We start from the raw sequence: 20,369 nt of genomic DNA on the forward strand, positions 1-20,369 counted from the left end.
CGGGGGAGAGTGTCAATCTCTCTTCCTTCTAGTTAGTGTTATTGTGACATAATAAACCACGCCCAAATTGGGATACTCACAACCACCTAAGCCAAATGGACCGACACCTCCACCTTTAGCGGATGTGCTATAGGTTTTCCAGGATATTCAGTTGGAATTAGCACATGCTAGGCAGGAAGCTACCACCTTGAAGGCTCAGGTACAAGGGTTGGTAGCATAAGGTACCCCTTTGGAGGGGCCCAGTACCCCCAGTACTGAGGGCACTTCCACTACGGGCAATCCTACGGTCATTGTCCAACCACCGAGTAGTGTACCATTGGCCTCACCAGAACGTTTTTCAGGGGATCCTAGAAAATACATGACCTTTCTTACCCAATGTAGACATTTTTTGTGCAAACCTGCGGCGTTTGAGGCCATCCAAGCCAGAACCGATTTTGTAATATCCTATTTGACGGGGGATGCAGCAGCCTGGGCGATGCCCTCAGTACAGAAAGATGACCCCTTGTTATATAACTGGGATAATTTTCTAGGAGAATTTGGTAGACTGTTTGATAGACAGGAGGTTTCATTGGCCCAAGACAAGGAGTTGTTAGGGTTAAGACAGGGATCACGAGATTTGGTTACATATGTGACACAGTTCAATAGATTAGTGATTGAAACTGAATGGCCAGAAGCAAAACAGACGGTACTGTTTTATCAAGGGCTACGGGAGGAAATAAAAGATGCCATTGCGCAGGTAGAACCGCAACCCAGTACTTGTACAGCGATGATAGACCTATCCCTTAGGTTAGATCATAGAATGAATGAGAGAAGGGGAGACAAGAAGAAACCAGAAGCAGTCCTATTTGTGAGATTGGACAGGAGTAGAGGAGGAAGGAGTGCGATGTGGAACCAATGCAGATTGGTAGTATCAGAGGTCCTTTATCTGAGACAGAAAAAGAACAGTGGAAACTTAAGAAATTGTGATTGTACTGTGGGCAGGCAGGTCATTTTATTCGTACCTGTCCTAATACTCCGCAAAAGAATCTTGGAGGGGAACAAGGCAAAAAGGAAGCGGGAAAAGAGTTGGGCCGACCTTAGGGGGAACTCAGGTGACAGGCCCGAAGGAAGCAAGGTTCCCCAAATTAGTGGCAAATACAGTTGGGAGCACGACATCTCATTTGTATATTCTGGTAACGTTATGTTGGGCGATGTCTAAGCAAGTGGTGTTTGCTATGGTGGATTCAGGGGCCACAGGTAATTTTGTGGACATTACATTGGCCCATCAGTTAGGACTACCTGTACAAGATAAACCAAGAGTGGAAGGGGTCCAATCAGTGGACGGTTCTCCGTTAGTATCTGGTCCTATCATACAACAAACGCATAAGTTACAGATGACATTTGCATCAGGTCACAGAGAAGACATTGCTTTTGATTTAATAGCTGCTCCACAGTTTGGTTTAATTTTAGGAATGCCCTGGTTAGTGCAACATAATCCCAGGATTGACTGGGAAAAGCAGACTGTAGAGTTCACGGAGCAGATGTGTCAGGGACACATGATATCTGAGATGGAACTTTCGGGATGGTTGGTTGATCAAGAAGGAAAGGATCAAGTGGTAGGAGCAGTGGAATCAGGGTTCCCTTGCAATACCGAGAGTTCGCAAAAGTATTTGACAAAGTTGGGGCAGAGCAACTACCACCCCATAGACCATATGATTGTGTCATTGAATTGGAGGAAGGGGCGAAGTTGCCTTGTAGCCGAATCTACACCCTGACAGAAACGGAAAATGAACATTTAAGAGTGTATCTGGATGAGATGCTAGAGAAGGGGTTCATTAGACATTCCACGTCCCCTATCTCCTCTCCCTTGTTTTTTGTCCCTAAGAAAGAGGGGACATTACAAACTTGTATTGATTACCGCGCATTGAATAAGGTGACCATTAAGAATAGGTTTCCCTTACCTCTAATTTCAGTATTATTGGATCATGTGCGGGCGGCAAAAATATCATGAAATTGGACTTAAGGGGGGCATACCACTTGATCAGAGTGCGGGAGGGGGATGAGTGGAAGACGGCATTCCGGACAAAGTTTGGTTTATTTGAATACTTGGTCATGCCATTTGGATTATGCGATGCTCCTGCGGCATTTCAATTCTTTATGCAAGAAGTTTTGAGAGATTTTATTAATGTGTTTGTCATAGTTTATATTGACGACATTTTGATTTATTCAGTTTCACCAGAACAACATGTTCAGCATGTGAGGGCAGTGCTTCAGAGGTTGGAGGAGTATCAGCTCTGTGTAAAATTGGAGAAATGCGCTTATCACACTAGGCAGGTGGAGTTTCTAGGGATTATTCTCACTCCAGAGGGTGTAGTGATGGATGCAAAGAAAGTACAAGCTGTAACAGATTGGCCAGCTCCTCAATGTATCAAGGACGTTCAATCATTTCTAGGATTTGCCCATTTCTATCGGCGTTTTATTAGTAATTTTTCAGACATTGTAACGCCAATTACACGATTGCTTAAGAAGGCAACACCATTTGTTTGGGGTCCTGAAGCAGAAAAGGCTTTTCAGACTTTAAAGGTAACTTTTACCACTACACCAGTGTTTAGACATCCAGACACAAGTCAAGCCTTCAAGGTGGAGACTGATGCTAGTAACTTGGCGGTGGGGGCTATTTTGTCACAGAAAGATATGGAGGGAGTGTGGCATCCAGTGGCATTTTATTCTAGAAAGTTATCAGGTTGTGAACAGAATTATTCTATCACAGATAAGGAGTTGTTAGCTATTCGATCAGCTTTTCTAGAATGGAAACATTACCTATTGGGGGCTAAGCTTCAGGTAGTAGTGGTGACTGATCACAAGAATCTGCAATACTTTAAGACTGCTCACAAACTTATTCCCAGACAACTTCGCTGGTCCCAGTATTTCAATGAATTTGATTTCGTAGTAACCTTCAGGCCAGGAAAGAATAATGGCAAAGCAGATGCACTGTCTAGGCAGCACAATTTGGAGAATGTGGAGAGTGAAGTAAGAGCAATTATTCCCTCAGAGAAAGTCATTGGAGCAATTACCACCAACTTAATTGGGGAGGTCAAGAGAGCATTACCACCTTGGCAACTCCAGAAGTGGCAGGACAGTCATCCAGAAAGAAAGGTGCGGCAGGGGTTGCTGTACCATCAAGACCGATTATTTCTACCTACTAAAGAAGTACAGACAAAAGCATTATATTGGTGTCATAATTCTCCATCAGAGGGACATGCTGGTCAAAGGAAAATGCAAACTATGCTAGAAAAGTATTTTTGGTGGCCTACATTGAGACAGGATGTGAGCAACTATCTACTAAAATGTGAGAATTGTATGAGAAACAAAGCAGATCATGTAAAGAAAACATGGTTACTTCAACCATTACCCACTCCTGAGAAGGTATTGACCCATATATCAATGGATTTCATTACCGACCTTCCACCTGATAAGCAGTTTGACACTATTTGGCTAGCGGTGGATTTCTTGTCCGAACAAGCGCATTTCATTCCATGTGAAGGAATACCTGGAGCAGGCAGGTTAGCGGAGTTGTTTCTTCAACATGTGGTTAGACTACATGGTATGCCAAAAAAGTATTGTCTCGGACAGAGGACCTCAACTCACTTCATGGTTTTGGCGAGCTTTCTGACACATTTTGGGAATCAACTGTGCTCTCTCTACGAGTTATCATCCCCAAACTGATGGTCAGACAGAACGGGTCAACCAAACACTCGAACAATATTTGAGAGGCTATTTAGGTGATGGCCGAGAGTCTTGGATACAGGCACTCCGGTTGGCTGAATTTACATATAACAATACACTGCACACGTCATTGGGTATGTCTCCTAACGAATACTTAAGTGGAGAATCTACCTGTGTTGCAAGATCGAAAACAGTTGCTTCTCAAGATCCGACAGAAGGCGCACACTAATTTGGAACAGGCTAAGAAAGCCTATAAAAGACATGCTGATAAACACCAACAGGAGAGTCTGCGTTATAAAGCAGGAGACAGGGTTTGGTTATCAACCAGAAACCTCTCCATAGTTGGATCTCATAAATGTATGTTAGATTTATTGGACCTTATGAAATCATTGCATGTGTGTCACCAACAGCTATGAAACTGAGTTTGCCTAAAATTCTACAAATACACCCGGTATTCCATGTTTCTTTGCTTAAACCCGCAGCTCCAGGGACAACTACGAAGAAACCCCCAGCCATAGTGAAAGATGGGAACATGGAATACGAAGTAAAACGCATTGTGGATTCTAGAAGAAGATATCGACAACTATGGTATTTGATCCACTGGGAAGGTTACGGCCCTGAGGATTGTTCTTGAGAACCAGCTAGAGAGGTTCATGCTCCCAGGTTGGTGAAACAATTTCATTTACACAACCCCGGTAAACCAGGTCCTGGGAGGAGCCCTGGAAGAGGAGGTAATGTCAGGAATCATGGTTGGCACAGGCGTGGAGTGCTAAAATACGCCTATTGAGACATTATGTGCTGGAAGGACAAGGAAACTTCAGTTCCCAGCATCCTTTGTGTTATTTTGTAGTTTGGCCCGTGCATGCCTTGCCAGCTGTACTGCATCAAGAATCAAGGCAGCTTAAAGGCAGGCAACGGCAGTGGGCAGGTGTGGCTTATCGTTGATTTGGAGCAGGAGGCAGGCTGCCACGTTCGGCAACAAGAGGAAGGCGTCCGTGTGCGATGAAATGAGATGCAGGGGAGAAACGCTTGATCGCACGCGTTCACGATGTGGTAGGAGCAGGAGGGGCGCTGAGTAGCTGGCAGAGACAACGCTTGCTGTTCTTCGTCTGGGAAGTCCCACCGGGCTCCCCAGACTCAAGATAAGTACTCGTGGGGGCAATATATTTCTGAACTGCTTGGAATGATTTACCGCTGTTTCAATATTTGTCTGGGAAGTCCAGCGGGCTCCCCAGACCTGAGATAAGTAACGCCCTAATCTCTTTGAATTCAATTTGTGTGAAAAACTAAAGTGTGTTTGTTACTCCTATAATTCAAGAACTTCGCCAATCTTGTGTGGGTTAATGCAGGAAGTACTGCATATGGACAACAACATTTCACTAGTGCCAGGAACTAAAGGAAATGCATTTATGTTGTATGTTGCTAACGCTGCCCGAAGGGCCATGTGTATTGTCTAATCATTTCGGGAAGCTTTGCCTTATGTGTGGTCATCTTGCTTGCTTATGTTTTGTAAGAGAATGATATTTCAAAGCAGGATACAGTACACGTATTAAGGTGTGCTATTCAGGAAGCAGGTACATGTTAATAGTGCAGGTGATATTTCTGTTCATTCTATGTGAGTTAGAGTAGGGTTTTTTCCTGGTGTTTCCCCAGTCCCATCCACCTTAGGAGTTTCCTTGCCCTATTTCCGGTGTTCCTAATTTCCCCTCCCTATCCACAACCTCTCCCTAACCCCTCTTCCCCCCATTGGCTCCCACGTGGTGACCTGTTTCCTAACTCAGGTGCCTGTGCCAACCACGGTGGGAGGGTCGAGTTCATTCAGCTTCCGTGGTTCGGGGGAGAGTGTCGATCTCTCTTCCTTCTAGTTAGTGTGATTGTGACATTTAAGAACCAGTGACGTGAATATCTTGCCTGTGCAGTCTAACATCGATAATAGTCGATAATTTTGTGTTTTAGTTTGATCTCCCTTTTTATAAACAGGGAGCAGAACAGACTGCTGCCATGAATACGGAATTGTCCTGGTTCTGCAAACTCTGCTAAACAAAATTAATATAATTTTTACCCAGTGTTCCGGGTCATCTTTGAGCACCACATTGGCCAATCCATTTGGGCCCGGCGCTCTAGATCCCTTCAACTTTAAAATGGCTTCCACCAATATCTTATGGCTTAGTGTTAGCAATCATGGTCCCTTTGGGTCTGGGTAAATTAGAGGAGTCTCTGTATTAAAAAACATATCTGCCTCATGATCCACCCATACCTCTCCGGGAATAGGATTAAGTATATTAACACTCCTATCCCCCTTGGCTAGGGCCAATGACCTCCAAACCTCACTACTGTCCCTACATATTATTATTTTGATAAACTGTTGCCAGGCCGTTCGTCTCAAAGTCATACGCTGGTGCCTTAGCCAAGACCTATACGTGGCCTTATTTTTTGTTTACTTTTCAGTTGAATTTCATGACCCATTTCTCTGACGTAGCCCTGGGCAGTAATAGCATGGATGCCTCATCGCATTTTACGTTTAGCATCACGGATTTTAACATCAAAAGGTTTCTTATATCTAATACTTCCAAAAGCCAGTGCAGGGATTAAGGTGTTTTCAATTGCATACAACTATTTACGGATCCACTGCTCAATGGCATTAGGGTCCATTTCTCTAAAAAGCAAACAGTCCACCAAAACGCTATGGAACTGTATCGTGTTTATCTTGTGGATCTTTTTCCGACTCCAACTAATTCTATTACCAGCATGGTTAGTCCCCACGCCCCCACACATTACAATTTTCTCGTGTGGATCGATGTTAGCCAAATCAAATGCCATAGACAAGTGATCACTATATTCATTGGATGTGATCTTCAAGGGCAGGACCATCTCCAAAATACCATGATTTCCGGCCATATAATCTAATGTGGCCTTATTAATACCCGCTTTCCAAGTAGTATTACCCAGCTGATCTCCAGTAGTGTGACCATTGAGTAAGGTCAGTCCACAGTCATCCAAGAAGTTCAGCCACATATTTCCTCTTTCTGTGGCTTGATTCTGGACCATTATGCTACTTTCAACAACATTAGCATATGGTCCCGCCCTTCCCAGGACTATACATCTGGCATTCCAATCCCCACAGATGAGGATCAGTGTATTTGTTATTAGTGGACACCAATTTGATAATGTGCTATCTAACAGCTCCAAGAGCCCTTCCGTAGCCTCCCCAAAGGGGGAATCAAATATGTTCAATATTAGGAGTCTCTTGACCTGTGATCCTCAGAAGAGATGACCATTTCTACAGCCAATAGATTGCCACCCGGTGTGCCCAGCACAATAGCCTTGGGTGCGAAATTATGTTTGATACCAATCATCAGGCCACCCGCCGGTCGACCCTGGTCTCCCTTTAAGGCAGGTGTTTGGAAAATAGTGTATCCATCCAACAGAAAGTCAAAAGTACCCACGTTCCTTGCAGTGCAAAGAAATTGCATGCTGTTAGGAAGTCTCTTGACCCCCCCTGGTTGAATCTAATGGGAGAAGCCCCTGGTATTCCAACTCAAAAGCATTAGATTTCACTTTGCGGAGCAGTTCAGGGCAAACATCTGCTGTAGCCATTTCCAACCGATGGCATCATCCAAGTCCGCAGACTTACTCGTGCTAATTATCTGTTCAGGTTGTGTGACAACCTGAGCACATTTGCATCCCTGGACTTTATCAACTCCCAACTTCACCATCTCAGGGTTATCCAGCTTATAAGCCAGATGGATAAAGGACTGATAACTTGCCCATATCAATGCTGCAGTCTCAGGCAAGTGACAATGTATCCTGGACATCCCAGAGGATTGGTTCCTCAATGGTTCAACAAACTCAAAGTCCCCTGAGTTGAGCATTGTCAAAGAGGGGACCTTTTTCTAAACAGGTCCAACAAGACAGGGTGATTTAAATAGCCCTTTTTTTTAGCTGGTTTGGTTGCAGTGATAGTACATTTTTTTTATATCCAACGGTGCAAGAACCTGAACTGCTGGTGATGTGTGGGATGATGGGGCCTGCTGAGTCAGTGGGGTGATCAACACTTTGTCCTTCACCTGCACCAGCATAACTGTGTCTGCTGTCAAAGCTTCCACAGTGGGGTTCTGCTCATCTCCTACTCCCTCCCCCACCAACCAGCTTGTCAATGTCCCCACCGTTTGAGCAGACCTTCACTTTCTGCGGGCCGCTCTCTTGCGTTGCTTTTTAGATAGCAGATTTTTCTCATTACGCAAGGTAGAATTTAATGGTTGACTATCAACTGCGATAACACTTTCTTCCGCAAGATCTGTGTTATTTTTCGTTTTATGATTGCTTTGTTGCAATCTTTTGACCATTTGTTGCTGTTTCCTCGAGGGGTAGGAGGGAGTGGGATTTACTGTCTCTGCATTCGCAGGAGCTGAAATAGGGACTGCCATACTTTTCCCATTCTGCCCCATTGCAGGCGCAGTCGGTATAATTTCTCCCCTTACTGCGGAGTGAGTATTCCTCTGCTCTGCTACTCCCTGTTTTACCTTGTCCTTATGTAAACAAGGACACGGTCCCCCATCCTTTCGACTGATCAGAAGTTTATTAAGCGTATGTATTACTTCCCCCTGTTTTTTTACGTCCTCTTGCATTGACCCACACAACTTAAGCAGTATTTTAACTGCAAATTGTAGAATGTTAGTGTTTGGAGATACAGTGGAGCTATTATGGACACTAGAATTATCATTCTCAGAGTCAAAATTGGTCCCAGTTTCATATATTAGATTAGGACTGACAAATAACGTTTGAGAATCCTAGGGCACGGAACCCGCCTGCAGGGGGGCCAGATCCTTCTGGGAGGCCATCCCTTCCACACCCTCCTGTACATCAGAGGGTGCATGTGTAATTTGTTGATCGATTATTTCCGGCGGGAGCATGTCTGGTACTTCAGGTACTTTAAGTCCCTGCTCCAGATGCACTACCACTTTTTTACTCTGCTCAACCTCGGCCACGACCACCTCCGGATGTAAATCCCTAACTTCACTCACCGATGCGCGCTGCAGTGTACTACTCTGCAGCGCATAGCATAGTTGGAGTAGTGAGTCATTATCCAAATCAAGGGCCGAGGTGCTACCATCGACCTGCAACTCTGTGTCAATTGCTAATACAACAGGTGTCACCGTTGGAAGTTTTGGAGGAAAGTATGCATCTAATGGGCCTCTTTGATCCCTGTGGGCCTCTTTGTCCAATACGGACCCATCGGTACTTGAAATATTGGCTCCTTTATAACTGCGGGTATGTGGACCATACGGTTTTTTGCCCCTTGCCGCAGTCACCTTAGCTCTAGTATGAGCTTTACCTGGCATATTTGCTATTCGATCTTATTGTAGATTACAGGGGACAGAATAACAACTGTCAAACAATCCTATAAAATCTTACACACTCATCCACTTCTCACGTAACACTTCCTTTAAGGTACCTAGATTTCTATACACACAATGCTTAATAATGGTGGAGCAAGTAATGCAAAGGCTGCCAACTACGTATTGTGACACTTTACATGTGTTGTAAAAAACAATTCCGTATACACTCAATAGATTAATTCAATTATAAAAGCAGTAGTAAACGTAGCTTTTTAAAACTTATTTAAAATCTCAGTCTGTTCATGTCAAACATCAATAAAAATTGGAGCATAAATATTCCGGTCAGTCTCTAAAATTATTTATGTTGAATAATAACTTTGGTGTGCAAAAAGGAGGCGTTAGTTCATTCACTATACCAAAACATTAGATTGTTCACTGTAACAAATGTCATATAGCCACTTTAGAGCCTATATACTACTCTAAGCCCCGTACCGTAGTTCCACCGTGTGGTTTAATGAGAATATTACTTTCAGTGCCAGCCTTGAAATTAAGAGCCTAGAATCAATCTAGCAGCTCACCGTGACAAGTCGTAGAAACGCTGCTTGTTCCCCATTGCAAGTGAAATGTCATCAATGTAATGCACAATTTGCAAAGCCAGTTTGCACAGAATTTTATCCAAATGTTCTGCCACCAGCCGGTGAAAGATTGTCAGGCTATACATATATCCCATTGGCAGGTGTTGGAACATACACTGCCTCCCATTGCAAACTGCTCCTGACATTCATCAGCAATTGATACGGTGAAGAAAGCATTAGACAAATCTAACACTGCAAACCAAGTTCCCTCGAACATTTGTACATTTTCAATCAAAGATACTGTGTCAGGCACTGCTGGTATTAGCGGAGGAGTGTATTTATTCAACTTGCGTTAATCTACAGTCATCTGGTAGCTTCCGTCCGGCTTCTTAACAGGCCAGATCGGATTGTTACAAGCCGTGTTTACGTGGCGCAACACACCGGCTTCTACATACCTTTTAATGGTTTCCAAAATTTCCTGCTGCCCCCCAGGTATTGGATATTGCTTCATGAATAGTCTTTTTGTAGCTATTAGAACCTAAACTGGGGCATTTTCAATCATCCTAAAGTCAAGGGGGTAAAAGTAAACGCACTCACCCCAAACTGATAAAGTTGACCTCCCAATCCAAAAATTAACCCCTCTAAAATGTCAAATCCAATAATGTATTCAGGGATGGGATCAACTAACACTTGATAGATTTCTCTTTTTAAACTTCCAATTGTTATATCTATTTTAGTCTGGACAGCAGGGGTCTCTTTTCCACCTAATCCTGTGATTGTAAAATGTTGTACCTTGAAGGATATCCAGGTATCAATGAGGCTTCCTCCCAGTATCGATTAAGGCGCGGACCTCCTGTATGTTTCCTGGAGGCCAGAATAATTTCACCTTTACAGGAGGCCATCTGTACCTTAATTTGAGCAGTCGTTACTGGAGTTTGACCACTATTCTATTCGTACTTGGATTGCGTGTTTTTAGACTCCATTTCCATTATCCCACTCAACATTTTCCTCAAGTCTGCAAAAGTCGGCTGGCCTTGCAGGGACATCACAAGGGACTCATCATCTCCCTCCTCAGGAGGTGGTACAGAAAGACCCTTCCCCCTCCTAGACTTGTTTACCTCCTGCCATTTCAATTGTTTGTAATGCTCTTGTCCATCTAATCCTCACTTTTTATACAATTGATACATTTCCCACATCTCAATTCCATCAATGTCTTCCCACGGCACTCCATCTCTTAGCAGTGCTAAAAACAGATCCTTTATGGATATGCGAGAATCACCTTTCACTTCGCACCTCTATTTCCCGTTCTCGGGTTGTTCCTCTGCTTTTTCCAATTCTCCTAGGACTGCCAATTGCCTAATCGCATCCACCACCTCATCGGTGATTCTGTCAGTCATTCCCACCAATAGGGTCATAATGACATTCTTATATGCGGGTGGAGCCGTTTGAATAATAGTATTCCTGGTGGAAAAAGATAATGCTATAATTCCCATGTGTTGAATGGCCTCTTACCATGCATATTCCCTCACTCTTTGTATGGCCTCTCTCAATGTCTACCACTTCCTCTCCTCGCTCGGCCAATCCGAAGTGAGTGGATACCTACGATTACACCCTTGGGCCGTTAGTTGTTGCAAAGACGATTTGAACCTCTCCCCCATCGTCTGCCCGAGGGGGACCAACACATAACATTTCCTGCACCTTGGTTTCCTGCGTCAAGGGCAAAAACCTGCTGGAGTCCTTCACATCTTCAAGGAGACCCGCCGCCCCTCCTTCAAATAACCTGACCATCCAGGTTAACAAGGGTTCATCAGACTTTTGTTTCAATCAGCTAATGATTTCCCCAATCTCTTGCTGAGAATAATCCTCATGCACTGTTATATCCGCCATCCCTTCTCCAGGATTATTTGGAATAGGACCCATTCAGCCGTGGCCTTCACCAAAATAGTCTGCATGAGTTTTGCTTCTTCCGCTAACCACCGTTGAACAATCTCTTTTTCTTTTTCTTTAATCCTCATACAAAGGTATACTATGATTCTTTGAATATCTGGCCACCCCTTCACTTCTATTCCTGGTATTTTGTCTAGGGCCTTCTTTACTTCTTTGGGTAACCCCCTTTTTATGATAAAGTAGAATAGGGGGGTAGATTGGTGCCACGCCGCTCCCACTCTGCATTGCGCAGCATCTTCCTGCTCCTCGATTGTGCATTGCATTATAGAGTGTAGGTCGGGGGTGTCAAAGAAGGTTCTCCGCAGTGCATCACACACTTGAAGTCGTACTTTATTAAATGATGCCCCATCATGTCTATTGTTACTTAATGTTACTCCCGGAAACCTGCTTTTACCCAAACTTTGTCTGCCTGATTACCCACTGCGGACATTAAGAGACATTTATTGTCTCCTATAGCGAGGAGTACTCCTACAATATTTTTCTCAAAAGCATAAATCCATTTTCCTGCTCCCATTGTCAGTGGGGGGAGGGACTTGAGGAGATTGTTTTTATCCATTTGAGCCCACAGGACACAATGAGGTCGCCCACCTCCCTTATGGATGAGGGGCATTTGCAGTTTTGATTTTACTTTTCTACCCTTCGTTCTAAGTCCTTTCTTTTTAGCTAGTGCCATTCTTCCCAATCTGTTCGTTAACCTCCCTTCTCAGGCATCTTCCACAGTAGGGATGACCCACTGGACCGGCTGTACCCCTCCTACCGTCCCTTCTTCCGATTCCTCAAAATCACTCCATGACTCTTCGTCCCTCACTGAGGCCACAATATCGTATCCCACACTATCCGTTTCCCCCTTCTGCTCTACTCATACAGTGCATATGGGTGTGCTGTCAATTTTGAGGAGTATTTCTCATGATATCCATTTGTCTTCCTGCATTGGCGGGGCGGCCATGGCAGTTGGGGGTCCACATGTAATTCTCGCATTTGAACACATACAGCTCGTAATCGTGCCACTTCTGTATGGGTGGACTCTAATGCCACCTCTAGATCCTGTGCACCTACTCCTGCAAGGGTGGCAGTGGTAGTTTCTGGGACATAAAGAGGGGGTAGAGCTGTGCTCAGTGTGACTGGTGTATTCCCCCCAAGAACATTTGAATACTTTTCTGCTGGTAGGGGATAGATTTGTTTGGGATCTGTTTCCCCAGTTTCTTTGTCTTTCCCTACTCCACTCCCCATTGTTGGACTTTCTGACCCTCTTTCCTTCTTATGTGTAGTCAGAGTTTCTTCCAACATCCGCCACATATCTAATATTTCACTTCTATTCTCCAACTCTTTCCCCTTGTATTTAGCTGTTAGGAACGTGGACAGGTGTTCTAGCATTCCTTTTTCCAAGGATCCACCCTCTGGCCAAGCATGTGATAATCCCTCCCCTTTCGTCTCTGTTACCCTCTGCCCATGGTATGTTTTAATACACGGAGAACTGCTTACAAATATGTGACAATGGCGTTTCTGACCCCATTGTTTGCCGTCCCTCTTCCTTTTAGTTTGTTCTCTTTCTTCAAGGCTCGTGCAGGGAGAAAGGTACCCTTCTCTCCACTCACCTTTCCTTCCCCAAATTTATTTAGTGTTCCCCTCCATCACATTGCTCTATGTTCCCCACAATAACCCCTGCATTTTTGTTCTTTGCAATTTTTACTGACATTGCCTGTGTTCTTCCAGGAGCCTCAGTTCGCTGTCTATCCACAAACTCTGGGCCTCTCCTTGGGGCCACATCCGGCTCAGGCGAGCAGCGGGGTATTCACAAAGCCAGAACCCAAAAGAACCTTCTTCCGCATACATGTTTATTTTTGGGGACTTGTCAGCCGTAGGTGGGGGTGGCATAGCCCGAGAAGCCCTGGATCTCGCCGCAAGTACGGGGGACTCAAGGATATCACATCTATCGGGGACACCAAATGAAGGCACCCACAAAGTATGTGTCCCAATGATGTGCAAAATAAGGTAGGCTCCCCCTCAGAGGAATGAGACCAGAAGATGAGTTGCAAAGATAACAACGTTTATATAATCATAAAAACTGCCAGCAAAGAACTCTGCTGCCCGAGAGCACTCTGCCAAAACATTACATGGGCAGCACATGAAAAGGACACACAGCATCACTGATGACGAAATGCATAAGGTACACATTCTTGCATCGGATTGGAGAGTGCCAAAGAGAACAGTTGATACTATATGGGATAAAAGATGCTAATTGGCCGCCGTCTTGCAGTGACTCTTGGAATACGTGGGTCAGCTTTGCTCATCTCCATGGTGTGAAGGTCAGGGCGAGGGAGCAACATATCTATCTAACTAAACTAAAAAACACAAAATGATAAGGCAGCAATAATGGCACACATAAAATCTCGCATGCTAGGGGTACTTAGGTCAGATGAGCTAATATATTGGCATTCCAACCACTACACTTTGGATTTCCTTTGATTCTGCAATCCCCGCACCCAGGTGCCCACCACAAAGGTTTGATCTACCATTTGTCCTTCTTGGGCCCAAGTGATATAGATGGACGTGTGTTGCTTTTGAGAGAATATACTGCTACACAGGATTAGGGCTGTGTTGGGGGTTCTGGAGTGGTCAGGGCATGGAAGGGTCATGTGGGTATCAGCATGAAAGGAACTAGGGGGTCGTATCTAGAGGGCTCTGACCTGTCTGGGTGGGGGTTGAGAGGGCACGGCAGTTAAGTGGAGATGAATGGGCACTCTGGCTTATGACTTGTCACTGTCTCACGCTCCCCGCAGAGCACATTCTTTCGGAAATGATACTACGGGATTACAACAATGCATGGCTGGGCTTCCATGAGAACAGGGTTTGCGCAGAGCTGGCAGGGGGAGGCGATGGTGTGGGCTGGCTGTGCGAGGCACTGGGAGAGCTGGATTTCTACAGAGAGAGAGAGATTTTCGGCCTAGCAAAAGATGGCATTGGGCCTAGTTAAAAATTGTGTCTTACTACAATGCTAGAGTTATATTTTATGTGTTGTTTGCTGTGGGTTTGCGTATTACATAAGCATGTGAGGAGGTGGCTACATCTCCCCCCTTTGCTATTACGTATGTTATTCACCTGGAATGATGCAAAGGGGGAGAGAGTAAGGATAATTTCCTTCCCAACATTTTGAATAGATGTAGTAGGGCTATGTAATAAAATGATCTATGTTCTGTAGATTTGAATGTTAGTTTTACATTGTTAATTAAGACTGGGTTTTGAAAGTCTTACTGAACTTATTTTACAATGCAATATTGTAGAAATTGCAAATTTGTTCCTTTGGAATGACTTTTTCTAGGTGTAGTTTTGTGCTATCTCATACAAACACAAGTTTTCCAAATCTGTACTTCTGTTTGGATAGTATGGGCCTCATTACACGGATGGCGGTGAACCAGGGTGCTATTAGCGCCATGGTTCATGCCAGTAAAATACCGGCACCGCCTTGGTGGAAAGGGGCGGCAATTCCCCCTTCCACCATTGCCCTTCCCCATTCCCATTTTTGCCCCATAGGGCTCTATGGGAATGGGGAAGGCGCTAATTACGGTACCGCAAATTGCGGTACCGTAATTAGCTCCACTGGTCCCTTTGCGGGTTGGTTTTTAACACCTGCAAAAAGTAGGCATTAAATTCCCCAACCCGCAAATGGACCTCGTAGTAAGGCGGTAAGGATTTACCGGTACCGGTAAAATACCGGTACCGGTAAACCCTTACCACCATTCGTGTAATGAGGCCGTATGTGTGAGTACGATCATGTTTTAATATGTATTGGCTGTTAGGATTTTCTGTAGCAATATAGACAATTGCTTGGTAGGATTTTAGTTCTCTCTTTCGCAATGAAGCCGAACCAAGATTGAGCCAGATAATGTTTACAGATTTCGCCTACAAGGCATTATCTGTTAAAACAATCGATAGCTTTATTTCACCCTCATTCACTATTTGACAGCATTTTGATAACAAAGATGTAGAATTTTTGTGAAATTCTTTTAGCAGATGATATGTCATCCCAGACGTCTTTTAGCAAAGTTTTCGCAGCTTTGATGAACTATCTTGCAAATGCAGTTGATTTGTCTGCATTGTATTGCATTTCTCTATAATCATTCCACAAGCGTGAAATGATAGGTTTGTAATCATCGACATACTTGAATGTTTCATCTCTTTTAATGTTAGATTTATTTTTGAGGGAGATATGCATTTTACACTGTATCTAAGAGAAGACATGATACTATTTATGTGACCTTTAGTACAAACTAGTCTAGGGAATACAAAAAATGTGGTAATGTATTTCCCTTTGTTTCTGTATCGACATTGACCATATTTTCCACACTTAGGCATTGGAAGATTTGTGTCAGTAGGTAATTATTTATGTTTTGTGTAGCAATGACACAAGTAATGTACTGGTCAATAGATTGTCATGGCCAAATCAGGGAACATGTTATATTCAGAAATGCATTTGACTATGTGGTGTTCTTCCAGGTTGGTATTCCATTCTCCTAAAGAAGTGTTGTACTTCTCCTAAGGGAGGGCATTTTTAATTGAAGATTAAGTGTAACTTGTCAATACAAAAATGCTCAAAGTATCTTGAAACATTTACAGAATCTAGAGAATAAAGTTTGACTGTGCTTTTTATGTCTCTGCCTTTTTATTGTGGTTTGCACTGTATGGGAAATCATGTATTTCATCCCAAGCATATTTTGTACAACTGAGTGTAACAAACCATGTGGGAGGATCTTGGTTCCTTAACATGCAGCGTGACGTCAGAACCAGTATTATTTTATGTCACACATGTTTCCCAAAAGAGTTGTAATACTTGACTCCAACAATTCATCTTTGTCTTTTATCTTTTGAAGTAGTTCACTAACTGACATGTTTGTAAAGTTTGTTCCACGTTTCTGTCTGTGCAACTCCATAGCATTGACTTGCTAGTTCATGTTCAAACAAAAGCTGGAAAATATATTCAATATTTTGATGTTATCTTGGATGTCCAGAATACATTCAGACAGAACAAGATTTTGATGCATTCATTGGTCTTTCATCAAGTCTACCCCTTTTCCTGTTGGGAATAGTAGTGGACAATAGTGTTTCTAAACTTGTGTCCATATACTCATTGGAGACCATTTGGTTTGAAACATTTGGTATGTTTCTAATGCATCTTCCATGATGTCTACGGAATGTAGTCGGTAGAATGTGTATTGGTCAAGAACGTTTCCCATATTGTCAGGAACAACACATCCAACTTGGCCAGTTTGTGGTCCAGAAAATGTTGGAAGACTATTAATTAGAACAAGTAAAGATGTATGTACTGGTCATCCTACTCCTAGTGTTTCAATATTTGCTTTGATGTCTAATGGTAAATATACTACCTTACAACAAATGTCTTTAAGTAATTTGTATGGAGGCAATTTGGCAGTCTTAGGTTGTAGTCAAATTATAGCTTGGAATAAGTGTACTGTTTGAATTAGTATACTCTCATAGATTTAGTTATGGAGAGCATTTGGAAGTGGAAATATTTCTGAGTTATTTTTGATAGCTCGAAATGCCATTGGGTTATCATGGAGCTAATTATTGTACTATGTTTAAAAGTATTAAGGGGTGTGTTATGTTGTATTTATTGTTTGCTATTAGATAAAAGGCCAATTGGAATCAATTGTTTAGGTCATATCAACAGTTGTTTTACATTGATTGTGGAAAGTATTATTATTATTATTATTATTATTATTATTATTATTATTATTATTATTATTATTATTACCATTATTATTATTGATATTGCAATTATTGTTATTGTTATTATTGTTATTATTATTCGTGTATTTATTGAGCACCAACCTAGTTTCGAGAAGCAGCAGAACACTTTGCAGAGATATACATTATTGCAAATACACAACAGAGTGCTTTACAGAGGTATACATCAGTACATATTCATAACAGAGCGCTTTGTCAGAGTTAAAAACAGAACAGATATGCAGTTGGGTCTAGGCTACCGAGGGGCACAGAGGAACAGTGCAGCTGTACAGGGTGGCAGGTAGGATGAGCCGATCCCATGTCCCATACCGGCACAGTAAACCATACACAGGTATGGATACTGACAGCCGTTTCCCATATCATCTACCACACCTGAGTCTCCTTTCACCAGAGAGAGACATGACGGTTGGACTAAAGCCCTATAAAAAAATCAAGAGGTCAGTTTGAGATTGGAAGCATTAGGAATGGGTGCTGAGGACTGGAGACCAAATACATGAGCTGTTTTTAAACAGTCTGGTGGAGGAACCGGGAGGAACTTGAAGGGGAGCACAGCCCTGGAGGAGCCTAAGAGCTATAGGAGAGACCACATAGGCCAAACTGAGAAGCCAAAAGAATTGGGGCCGCTAGTAAGGAGTGAGGGAGTGGTAGAGAAATATGGTAAAGGTGACCTGAGGAAAGGTATTGACCAGCGGGTTGAAGGAGGTGCAAGACATAATTTTGGGTCGGAGAAGATCATTAAGGAGAGATGGTTCCCAAAGGGGTGTAAATGTTATGGGCAGTAGCAGCCAGGGGAAATTGATGAGGAGAAGTTGATGGAGTTGCAAGAGAGAGCTGTAGGTTAGAAACGGCCACTGAAACGATGGGTGTTGATGAGTGGGAGAAGAAGATGGGGGAAATAGGAAAGACCAGGTGATCAATGATTGTACACAATGGTCTAAAGGGGTGAAGAAACTTGGAGAGGGAGTGGATATTTAAATATTTGGAACTGGGAAAAGGAAGATGCCCGAAAGAGTGACGAAGGCAAGGGAGTAAAGAGAATAAAGGAATACAGCAAGGTGAAGTGGTTCCAAACAGAGAAGAAACTGTTCCAGTTAGGAGACTGCCGTTGAGATTTTGTAATTCTAGAGTAGGACTTTTAGCACTCTGTAATTTATGCACACGGATGGGTGTACATTTTAGAATGGTGTGTTGCTAACATTTTGATATGATGAAAGTTTTTTTACAAGATGCTCCTCGAATGTTTTACAACATGCTCCTCAAATGTCCTTGTAGTCTGATGTGGTGCAATTCTGCTTTTGTCTTTCAGTTCAACATATTGATTTAAAAATGATCATGAACATTTGAACAACTGTTGGCACACAATGCATATTGAGCTGCGCAACCGGACTAGACTGGACAAACTTCTGGAAAGGAGGAAGGTTTGGTTGAACTTTTGTTTGGGAAGATTTTTCAATTAAAGTTTTTTTTGTCATGATAGTACCACCTATTATTTCATAGCCTCTTCAATGGGTGCCGATTGCAATTGAATGCGTTTGTTGCTGTCTGTATTCTTCTTCATTGGAATATGGGTATGTGCTACTGGTGAGACACCAGTGACCTGCACATAAGTTGCAAGAATTAAGTATGTTGATATTGTGCACTTTTTAAAGTTTTGTTTGCAGTTTTTTAATTAATTTTGTTCATGGTTTCATTCAGCTTAAATCATATTGAAATAGTTGTCTTTTTAGTTTGAATGCACTGTCAATTAGTTCTTCGAGTTCTACTTTTTTTTGGTAATTTAAAAGGGAATATCATGACATTTTAGATATGTTTGAGATTGCTGAGGCCTACATTTTTTGCAGAATACACGTTTTCTTATGTTTTCTTGGGACTTCATTGACATTGGAGGATATGTATTTCATGTCTGTTTTCTTTGTTCAGGTTTCATTTTCTGTTGAAATTGTTTTAGTTGGTAGGTGCTTACTTTTCTTTTTTGATTTGAGAATAGCAGTTTTGTTAGCGATTACCATTGTTGTAGTTACAGCATATTGCAAGTGATTTCAATCCGGCACACACCCAAGCCAACACCTAGCATGTAATGCACAACTGAACTAATAATTTATTTTTGTCTAAAAGATATTTTATTCTGAACGATGTACTGCTCATATCACACCCCTCTCCTGGAGACGGCCCCCCCACCCCGGTCACACTGAACCAGGAATCAGGCTGGTTTGCAAAGTTAAAATATTTATTTATGCATTTACAGTTCAATCACACTATCTTTTAATGGGTACACAATGATCACCAATAGGGTGATGTAACACTAAATAATCCATTTAATACACAAGGAGTAATAGTTAGCAAAACAATTCATAACAGAAATAATACTTTTGTGTGTGCGTGCAGATCAGATAGCACTGTGGTTAAAGGTTCCCCATGCAGACCCCTCAACCCCCCAATAGGCAATGTAAAGAGTTAGGAGGAGAGAGCAGGTATTCAGGAATGGCAGAATTCAAACAAAATAACAATTCCACTTTCCCCAGCAAACACAAGAGAAAACAGAATTCACCGTCAAGCTGTCTGAATGGCTTTTAAAGTTATTTTGAGAATGGATTCGGCAAAAACACTAATATGGTCAAAATTGCTGAACTTGTTATAAATACTTATGGGAGCTGCTTTGGATGGTTGCACAGAAACACAAGCAATGATTCAATACCAAGAAACTATTTGAAATCCTAAGATTCAGGTCGGGAGCAATCAAAAGCTGTTTTACACGTGTCAGAATTTCCCAAAAATGGAATTTGCGGCAAACCTTTCACTGCACAATGATCGCGATAACGGGAGAACCATAAGGATTTGGGATGCGGTTTCAGATGTGATTTAAAGCTGTGGATGTTAGCTACAAACAGAAGTTAAAACTGTTTCTAGCACAAAAACCGAGGAAGGTATGGACGTTTTAGTGGAGGTCATTTTTTTGAGATAGGCGCAAGAATGGAAAGCGGGAATGCGCTTTTAAAATGACAAATGGGATTTCTAACACTAGAGGATGACTATGAACAAA

This window comes from Ambystoma mexicanum, chromosome 6q, assembly GCF_040938575.1.
Source record: "Ambystoma mexicanum isolate Mex_15411 chromosome 6q, UKY_AmexF1_1, whole genome shotgun sequence".
Classification (NCBI taxonomy): domain Eukaryota; kingdom Metazoa; phylum Chordata; class Amphibia; order Caudata; family Ambystomatidae; genus Ambystoma; species Ambystoma mexicanum.